This window comes from Anolis carolinensis, chromosome 1 (assembly GCF_035594765.1).
Source record: "Anolis carolinensis isolate JA03-04 chromosome 1, rAnoCar3.1.pri, whole genome shotgun sequence".
Taxonomy (NCBI): Eukaryota; Metazoa; Chordata; class Lepidosauria; order Squamata; family Dactyloidae; genus Anolis; species Anolis carolinensis.
The window spans coordinates 240,934,153-240,944,371 of record NC_085841.1 but is presented as its reverse complement, the minus strand read 5'-3'; the positions used below and the strand labels follow the sequence as shown (position 1 = coordinate 240,944,371).

At 41.0% G+C, this 10,219-nt stretch overlaps 1 non-coding gene across 1 annotated transcript; it reads left to right on the top strand.

Annotated features, from left to right (window-relative positions):
* Positions 1-1,288: 1,288 nt before the first annotated feature.
* Positions 1,289-1,384, top strand: mir1788 (microRNA mir-1788). The gene has a single exon (NR_129882.1). It is a non-coding gene; the product is annotated as a microRNA mir-1788 (primary transcript).
* Positions 1,385-10,219: the final 8,835 nt, after the last annotated feature.

Below are 10,219 nucleotides of genomic sequence, written 5' to 3'. Positions count from 1 at the left end.
TAAACCTACAATTCCCAGGATTCCATAGCATTGAGCTATGGCAGTTCAAATGGTGTTGAGTGAATTAATGCTACAGTGTAGATGCCCCCTGAGTACCACTCACATTGAAGCAAGCTGTTACTATATTATCTAAGGGGCGGGGGCGGGGGCGGGGGGAGAAAGAGAAAACAGTAAAATGTCTCTTGTACTGGCCTGCTCCTACTCCTATTTAGCAAGTTGCAGCAAGCAATACTCTGAGAGTCCTGCACTTTGTTGGGGAGGGATTGGGGGCTGCACTTTGCCCAGCCCTATGCTGAGGGTATTCATAAGTTTGGAATTTGGTTTCAAGTTATTGTTGTTTTTGTGTCCCTTCAAGTCATTTCCAACTTATGGTGATCCTGAAGTGAATCTATTGCAGGGTTTTCTTGGCCAGATTTGTTCAGAAGAGGTTTCCCATTGCCTCCCTCTGAAACTGAGAGAATGTGGCTGCTCTGTAGGTTTCATGGGTGAGAGGGATTTGAACCTTGGCTTCTAGAGTCATAGGCCAACATTCAAATCACTGCTATACCATGCAGACAACACCAGCCTTTAAACAATTTGTAAAGCCATGTTTCTAACCCTTATGGCAGTAAATTGTATGGAAAATATCTGGCTAAAATCTTAGAAATCGAAGGGAACAATGAGTGAGATTTCCAATAGTAAACTGGTTATTAAAGAATAAACAGGAATATGCACTTTTGATAATACATGGTATACTGTTCAACTTTCCTAGGTAAGTTACTTTTGTACAGATAGGGAAGACTGAAAGGAATAAACCCTGCACTTCTAGATTTGATAATATATATTCCTCCTCCTCCTCCTTCCTAAGTTCCTTATCCAACCTGCACATCTTGGTGCAAACAATTGCTCTCTTGTAATGGCTAGCACATAGGTGCCATAGCTAGATGTTACTTTGTGGATGACAAATACACTAGAATTGCAGAATTCTTGCTAGAGGATTCTAGAAAAAATAATCCTAAACAGTAAAGTTTTCCAGATCTGGTCCTTTGCCCAGTGACATTTTCCTCCAGAATATCTGACTTGGAACTGGAGTCATTAGGGTAAGGAGAGGTCTCCCTGATATCCAGACCAATCTCAGCATATTCTGCAGGCCAAATGCTTGCCTCCCTGCAGGAGAGGAGGCTGTTGTGAATGTCTAAATCACACCTCTCATATTCTTTTACCTGCTCAGGTGCGGTTTCCTCACAGAACATCATGTGGACCTCTAGTGATCAAGATCTCATCCTCAGTGCTGCTGACCTCTGCATCATGTAACCTCCCTGTGCTGGGCTTGTTTTCAGTTGCCTGCGGCTGATTAATAGGGACTCAGGCAGCTAAAGCAAGTCTGATACATGAAAGGAGAACCAGCAGAATCCTTCACTTATAAACTAACTAGAGAAGATTTATCTGGACCAGAAAATGGAGCAGAAAATGTACACAGCATGGAGCATGGTTCTGGCATGCAATGATGCCACAATGGGACATAAGGCTAGGTCTTGGATAGGTATTTCCTAGTTTCCTGCAGGAGAATCAGTAGTGTTCCCATTTCTTTCAGACTCTTGTAGAATTGGCATTTAGCTACTTGCAGAAGTGGAAGCTGTGGTGGAGTTACTTCTAGACCCTAACTCCACAGTAAGTTCTGGAAGTAATGAGCCATTCACTCTTTAGATCAGTGGTTCTCAACCTGTGGGTCCTCAGATATTTTGAGCTTCAACTCCCAGAAATCCTAACAGTTGGTAAACTGACTTGGATTTCTGGGAGTTGCAGGCAAAACACCTGGGGACCCACAGGTTGAGAACCAGTACTTTAGATGATAACCCATACTACTTCAAAATGTGGTACACCATCCCGTTTAATAGGAAGGGATGGTTCATTCTCATGAGTGAGGTCCCTAATTTCTGCCCCAAAGTCCTCCTGTCATGGCAAAAAATGGGTGATTAAGGATGACCTGGAAAAATATTTTATTTTCAGCAGAGATAGGCAACTCTAACCTGTAAGATGTTGTTGGGCTACAGCTCACATGATTCCATACTGTTTGCAGTACTCCAGCATCATCTAAAAACAGACACTCATTCCTGCTGAGTACATGTTGGAAAGGTTTCATGAGCACTAAAGCTGCTTGAATCGGAGAGGGAGGGGAGAAAGACAAACCTGGGAGCCTCCCATTCAAAGCCATCCCCTGTCCCATCTATTCTTAAAAGGGCTGTAAGGAAGGGAGTGATACCTTTTCACATGTTAAACAGAAACAAAAGGATCAAAAATATATCAGAAAACTGAAAACATTACATTTCCGATCACCAATTATTTGTTTAAACCCATTCTCTGCCAAATGTTTGTTCTTCCGTTAAAGAGTCCACAAATGGATGGTATTTAGTTTATAAAAGAGGTGGTAGAGCCTGCCTGCCAGATACCCTCTGTCCAGGAAATCCAGCATCCTGGTGTATATGTACACACCCACCCCTCCCTGTATATAAAGGAGAGCTGGGGTGAAGAGAGAGTTATTTATATGTATTCAGAAGGATTACTGCTCCCTAGTTAGTTGTCTCAGTTATATATGAAAGCCACTTGTGAACTAGGTGTCAGGATTTCCGATCAGCAAGCTCTGTCTCAAGATCTCACAAAATATTTGAGAAGCAGTCATCCTCCTCCAACTTGTGTCTGTTTTGCTGTTGATTCATTGCTTACACAAAAGACTCCTAGTGTAAAGTGCTTATTACCACAATCCACTAAGCCCAAATTTATTCCTGGCATATTTAAAAATTGTACTGGAACCTACAATATTATTATTTATTTTATTATTTATTGATTTCTAGCCCGTTTTTCTCCCACATCGGCACTCAAAGTGGCAATATCCAGTCCTATCACATACAATATCCAGTCCTATTACATTCAATATCCACTGCTATCACATAGAGAGCGAGTTCCAAATAGCTGTTTTTCACAAAAATGGTCTGAAATGAAAGCAGCATGGCTCGTCTGCATCAGCCAAAGGCCATGTAAACAGCACTTAGCAGCGGTGCACACATTATTTAATGTATCAAAAGTGACCAAAGGTCTTGACATTCAAGGTATGAAATCTTCCTATCATAGCAGTAGCCTGCTCGAACCTTCTGTGACATCAGATGACTCTAAGCGAATAGCAAACAGCAGAGTGTTGCCTCTCTTTGTTATATTGGTATGCTCCATTGTGACATTGGAGAAGATTGTCAAGTAATAGAAGGTTGGTAAAAGCAGTAGTTCCCAATATGTGGGTTAGATGTTGTTGAACCACAGCTCCCAAATATCTCACCAGTTGCCATGCTGAGGGGGGTGGGGGGCATCTGAGATATATATATATATATATATATATATATATATATATATATAATCATTTCTATCTAGGCCTTCTCACCCGAAGGGACTCAGGGCGGCTTACAAAACTGGCAGAATTCGATGCCAATATACAACAATACAAAAGAATAAAACATAAGCAATTAAAAACAGATTTAAAATAATACAAAATACTTGAGCCATTCATCCACAAAACCTTGTACATAAACCTTAGTCCAGATTGAGTCAAAGCCAACAAAACTTATTCTTTGAACGCTTGCTCGCATAGCCAGGTCTTCACTTTCTTTCTAAAACTCAAAAGAGATTGATCCTGCCGGATGTCACTAGGGAGGGAGTTCCACAGCCAAGGAGCTACCTCCATCATATAGTCCAGGATCTGTTGTTGTTTGTTCATTCAGTCCCTTCCGACTCGACTCTTCATGACCTCATGGACTACCCCACGTCAGAGCTACCTGTCAATCCATTGCCACCCTCAGCTCCTTTAAGGACAAGCCAGTCACTTCAAGGATAACATCCATCCATCTTGCCCTTGGTCACCCCCTCTTCCTTTTTCCTTTCATTTCCCCAAGCATAATTATCTTCTCCAAGCTTTCCTGTCTTCTCATTATGTGGCCAAAGTACTCCATCTTTGTCTATAATATCGTTCCCTCTAGTGAGCAGTTAGGAATTATTTCCTGGAGGATGGACTGGTTGGATCTTCTTGTGGTCCAAGGCACTCTCAGGATTTTCCTCTAACACCACAGTTCAAAAGCATCTATCTTCCTTCGCTCAGCCTTCCTTATGGTCCAGCTGTTGCATCCATAGGTTACTACAGGGAATACCATTGCTTTAACTTGGCAGTGTGCTGTCTCTACTCTTCACTATTTTATCAAGATAGGCCATTGCTCTCCTCCCAAGAAATAAACATCTTCTGATTTCCTGGCTGCACTCTGCACCTGCAATAATCAGCACCCAGAATCTTGTTGTTTGTTCATTCAGTTGCTTCGGGCCCTTAGTGACCTCATGGACCAGCCCACGCCAGAGCTCTGTCAGCCGTTGCCACCCCCAGCTCCTTTAAGGTCAAGCCTGTCACTTCAAGGACACTATGGAGGAATGGGGGTTTTTTCAAACAATATACATTAGGGAAGATTTTCTTCAATTGGTCAGAATTGCATGGATTACTATTTCTGCTGCAACCATTTGTGTATTCAAGAGCTTCTTGTCCTTGTATATTGGGACTTTGAGAAAGAGATGAGACACTTTGAGTGAGGAGAATAAACTTTGTTTATTTGTAACTTGTGAGGTAAATAAGCGTAACGGTTTCAGTGCAGATGCTTAGTGGTTACAATAAAGGCTTATGGTTTTTCTCTTCAGAAGATGCTAACTATAAACTGGTTTCTGTGTGGCTCTGTTCCTTTGCCAAAGAAACATAAACAGGACAATTTACTTTTAGATCCAATCCTCTCAGGATTTAAGCAGTAATTCCTTAGGCAATTACCATATAGTCGTTAGCCTTTTCCTTTTTAAAGACTCTAACCCTCAAAGTGGCTGACTTTTAAGACACAGTTCCCTTCTCCAAAACCAACTCCTAAAACCTCCTTCCAAAACCAAACTCCAACTCACTCGCCATCCACTTTCAGTTGCTAAGTATCTTCTCTTTTGGATTCAGCCAAGCAGGCAACACCTATGCTAATGATACTCTATGGCTCTTCCCCCTGACTCTACTGAGCTATTGTCAGTGAGGCCTACAAAATGGCCGCTCATCAGTCCTGGCTACAAATTGACTGCACACCAGTCCTGCTAGGTGGGCCACATATCAACTTTGGGAGGTAGGCAAGATCCGTTACAGACGCCATCCATCCATCCAGCCCTTGGTCGGCCCCTCTTTTTCCTTCCATTTTCTCCAGCATCATTCTCTTCTCCAAGCTTTCCTGTCTTCTCATTATGTGGCCAAATACTTCATTTTTGCCCCTAATATCCTTCCCTCCAGTGAACAGCCGGGCATTATTTCCTGGAGGATTGATTGGTTTGAATTTCTTGCAGTCCAAGGCACTCTCTGAATTTTCCTCCAACCCCAGAGTTCAAAAGTGTCTATCTTCCTTCGCTCAGCCTTCCTTATGGTCCAGCTCTCACATCCATAGGTTACTACCGTGTTTCCCCTAAAATAAGACCTCCCCAAAAAATAACACCTAGCAGGGGTTTGGGGGGATTGCCAAATATAAGGCCTCCCCTGAAAGTAAGACCTAACAACTAAGGCTGCAGCATAGTTCCATTGGGAAGCATGGCTGCAGGGCAGAAGCAGCACTCATTCATACACACCGGAGGGAGGGAGGGAGAGAAAGTGCTTGCTGGCCTTGCCTTGCCTGTCCCTCAGCCTCCGTGGCTGCTGCTGCGCTGCCGTTTTGTCCTTCCGTCTCTGTCCTGGCCATGCTCCCTTCGCCCCCAAGGCTTCTGATTGGCTCCTGGAGCCAGGGCAAGGGAGGGTGGGAGGGAAGGAAGAGGGCTTTCCACTCGTCCTGCTCTTTCTGCTTCTTAAAGGTACAGGACGCATAGGGATTCTCCTCTCATCCTTATTCCTATCCTATGCCATGAAACTTATTATTTTATACTATTATTCTATTACCATATTATTATCATCATATTCTGTTACTATTATATCACATTATTATATTATCCTATTAATATATTTTATATCATATTATATTTTTCTATTATTATTATATCATTATATTATTATTCTATTATTCTATTATATTTTCATATTATTATATTATTATTCTGTTATTATTATATTCCATTTTATATTATCCTATTAATATATTTTATATCATTATATTCTATACTATTCTATTATATTATCATATTATTTTATTATTATTAGCATATTCTATTATTATATTCCATTTTATATTATCCTATTAATATATTTTATATCATTCTATTCCATTCTATTATTCTGTTATATTATCCTATTATTATATTATTATTATGCTATTCTGTTATTATATCCCATTATTATATTATCCTATTAATACCATATTATTATCATATTATGTTATTATTATATCCTATTATTATATTATCTCATTAATATATTGTATAAAATTATATTATTATTATATTATATTATTATTATAGTATATTATATTATTCATCATTCATGACTACATTGAAACTAGAATAGACAGAAATCAGCATGGAAACCTTGTGAAACCTAAACTGAAAGAGGTACCATAGATTGTTGTACATGTAAATAATGGTAGTAACAAGAAATTCTTGATAGGCTTCATAGTTTGTCTGGTTATGCTGGTTTGTGATGACAACTACTTTACAGTATATAATAAATGTTCATTTTGTTGTTCAACAATAAATGTGAGCTCTTCTTCATGGAAAGATAAGACATCCCCTAAAATAAGACCTAGTGAATCTTTGGGAGAAAAAATTAATATAAGACCCTGTCTTATTTTCGGGGAAACAGGGTATGGGGAATACCATTGCTTTGACTATGCGGACCTTCGTTGCCAGTGTGATGTCTCTACTCTTCACTATTTTATCAAGGTTGGCCATTGTTCTCCTCCCAAGAAGTAAATGTCTTCTAGTTTCCAGGCTGCAGTCTGCATCTGCAGTGATCTTTGTGCCGAGAAATACAAAGTCTGTCGCTGCCTCCATGTTTTCTCCCTCTATTTGCCAGTTATCAATCAGCCTGGTTGCCATAATCTTGGTTTTCTTGATATTTACCTGCAATCCAGCTTTTTCACTTTCTTCATTCACCTTGGTGATAAGGCTCCTCCTCGCTTTCAGCCATCAGAGTGGTATCATCTGCATATCTAAGGTTGTTAATGTTTCTTCCAGAAATTTGAACTCCAGCCTTGGATTCTTCAAACCCTCATGTTGCATGATGTGTTCTGCATGCAAGTTGAATAGGGAGGGTGAGAGTATACAGCCCTGCCCTACTCCTTTCCCAATCTTGAACCGGTCTGTTGTTCCGTGCTCTGTTCTAGGAAGCCAAAACTGGAAAGCATTGGAAGGGAACATCAACCACCAGTTGACCTCTCCCACTGTACCATACCTAAGTCAATTTCCTTACTTGAGTCAAAAAAATTAATAAATGAAGGGAACAGGATTGGAACGGGGAGGCAATAGTCTCTCTCTCCCCCCCCCCCCCCAATTCCCACATCACTCATTTCTGTCGAGAGATATTTTTCTTTTTCTTTGCAAAAGTATCCAAACCCCTTGAGCTTGCTCAATACTCATTGCCTCCTGGGTGCTGTGCCTCAAGCAGCCACTAGATGTCTCTGTAATATGCGCTAGAGTGGATGAGAGACAGCATTTGGAGATCAAGAGAAGCAAGTAAAATTGGATGGGGGAGAGGAAAGGAGTAGGAGGATTATTAACTGTTCTGTGAAATAAAGATCTATTTTTCAAAGACAGGACAGCAGTTTTTTTGGATTGCTCTTGGACAGAAGAACCCCAGTGATGGCTGCCTGAGAATAATGGAAACTGTAGTTCTGACCGACAGATCTAGAGGACATTGGGTTTGTGGAAGGTCATCCTGAACAATGCTACTGACTGAAGAACTACCACTGACTGCTTACCGCTTCCCTTTGCCTTATAACAAGGTTGGCATTGCAGCTAATCCTGATGCACACACATTGGCATACCCCGCTCTCAAATATCTCCTTTCTAAAGACAGATCGTTTCAGCACCAAATCAATACAATTTGCTGTCTTTGTACTATGTATTTTTTAGTACATGACCTTGCTGACATGCGGAATTTATTGCTGTGGGCAGGGTGTAACCACACAACAAATAGGACAAGTAAAGCTCCTTCTATACTGCCATATAATCCAGATTGTCAAAGCAGATAATCTACATTATCTGCTTGGAACTGGATTATATGAGTCTACACTGCCATATAATCCAGTTCAATGCAGATAATCTGTATTTTATATGGCAGTGTAGATCGGGCCCAAGAAGCACTGCAATAAAGAGCTTGGCTCCATTTTGAATATAGTTGACCTGCCACATCCACAGATTCAACCATTCATAGCCTGCAAATACCCCCCTCCCCCCCCCCCCCCAAAAAAAATCCAAAAAAACAAAGTATGGTTTTGCCATTTTCTATAAGGGATGCCATTTTACTGCACCACTGTAATGGGACTTGAGCATGAATGGATTTTGGTATTCACAAGAGGTCCTGGAACTAATCCCCACCAGATACCAAGATCCAATTGTATGTTTAAAACTGGTGTCATCATGCAGGTTTTTTTTTAATCCTTGATTTTATCATTGCCTAGGTGAATTGAGGATGGCAATTTATGAATTTGTGATCTTTGAAGAAGTTTTGGGCTCAGTTCTTGGCCTCCCCTGAGATCCATTCAATGACCAATACCACTGAAGGCTTTGCTACAATCTATAATGCCCAGGCTAATTTTTCATCTTTGGACTACTATACCTAGAGTGGAAAAAAAAAAACCCAACTTTCCCAGCCTCTCTGAGGCCACTTCTATGCTGCCCTATATCCCAGGATCTGATCCTAGACTATCTGATTTACACTGGATTATATGAGCCTCCACTACCAGATAATCTGGGATAAGAAGATAATCTGGGATAAGATCCTAGGATACAGGGGCAGTGTGGAAGGGGCCTGAGACTGAGGACAAGCATCAAGTTTAAGCGAAACTGTGGCCATCCTACCCTCTTTCTCACTTCTCCCCAGGAGACTAGGGGCACATCCACATGGACTATCTAATGCAGTTTGGAGGCAGCTTGATAGTGCGATGTTATACAACATGCACCACCGTACTATGCATGAGGAATGAGGCTGGGGATCTCACAAATTACAGATCACTGATGATTATTTGCCCAGTAGCTTCCGACTCTTTGTGACATCATGGAGTAGTCTATATCACAGCTCCTTCAAGGTCAAGCCAGTCACTTCAAGGATACCATCCAACCATCTTGCCCTTGGTCCGCCCCTCTTCCTTTTTCCTTCCTGCCTCCTGTATAACTCCATAAAATACGCTCTGAGCACTTACTAAGATCCAGCATATAAATTAATAAAATGTGTGAAGTAAATAGTGTCTATTTGTTTACAATGCATACCTTAGTCCACAAAATCCAGACATTCTTTGTACATTAGCTTACTATTTAAGTTTGATTATTTAAATCCTGATCTTCTCCCAGCTTTCCTGTCTTCTCATTACGTGAGTACTTCATTTTTGCCTCTAATATCCTTCCCTCCAGTGAGCAGCCAGCATTATTTTCTGGAGGATGGACTGGTTGGATCTTCTTGCTCATTAAGGGCTTTCTTTCACATGCTTTTGTGTTAGGCTGGATTTACCCTGTCAGTATCTGACCCAGATAGTCTGCTTTGAACTGGATCATATGGCAGTGTATAATCCAGTTCAAAGCAGATGATCTGGGATCAAATACTGGATTATATGACAGTATAATCCAGGCCCCTTCTACACTGCCAGATAATCCAGGTTATCAAAGCAGAAAATCCACATTATCTGATTTGAACTGGATTATCTATCTACACTGCCATATAATCCATTTCAAAGCAGATAATGTGGATTGTATGCAGCTGTGTAGTAGGGGCCCCAGTCTTAGTTCATTATCTGGCATCCCGCTGTTTGGATTGCATTAAATAGTCAGTGTAGATGGGGCCTTCGGTGCATAGAACAATGGAGCAATACCTATTGGTCTACTCACATTTGCATGTTTTCGAAATGCTAGGTTGACAGAAACTGGGGCTAACAGTGGCGATTATCAATTTGAAGGGGGCTCCACATCAGCTCTAGATTATTAAATATGGTTTTCTGTGGGTGAGCAGATGGCGACTACTGGATGGCATATGTTCTGTATCAGAAACTAGAGCTGATGTGGT